Here is a 525-nt window from a genome sequence, read left to right as displayed (position 1 = left end):
GCGAGGGCAGCCCTCGACACGGGTGGGATTCTGGGAATACGGATAACGGCCGGGGGACGGAGTAGGGCACGTCCCGAGCTCCACCCGTGTCTGTGTGCTGATGCCAAACTCGGCTGGCCCAGCATCCATCGGGGTGACAGGAACTGCTCCTCGCCCATCTGCCCTGCAAGACATTAAGCCCGAGAAAGATCTCATTATGGGAGCAGTTGGTGGGTTCTTGAGGGGTTCCTCGCAGTGTTAAAGCAATTAGGGTGGACTAACGGGCAGCGCCACGGGGCGCTCCCTCCCCTGCCCGCTGGGTGAAGGATGAGCAACATCCCGGCCCAGAATGCTGTTAGAGAAGAGAGATTGGGGGATTTCATGCTCAGAACTCATCTGGATGGAGCAGCCAACTCTCTGAAGGGGCAGCTGAGGTCGAAGGCAGTACATCCTGCAGGAGTCACCAGCCAGCGACCTCTGGACCCCATCATCTGCCGCTAAACAATGACCCATGGGTTCTCCCGGTCCCTGAATCCCCCTCGCCAG

Source organism: Buceros rhinoceros, unplaced genomic scaffold (genome assembly GCF_000710305.1).
Source record: "Buceros rhinoceros silvestris isolate BGI_N320 unplaced genomic scaffold, ASM71030v1 scaffold22061, whole genome shotgun sequence".
NCBI classification, from domain to species: Eukaryota; Metazoa; Chordata; class Aves; order Bucerotiformes; family Bucerotidae; genus Buceros; species Buceros rhinoceros.
Note: the sequence above shows the minus strand (reverse complement) of the source record.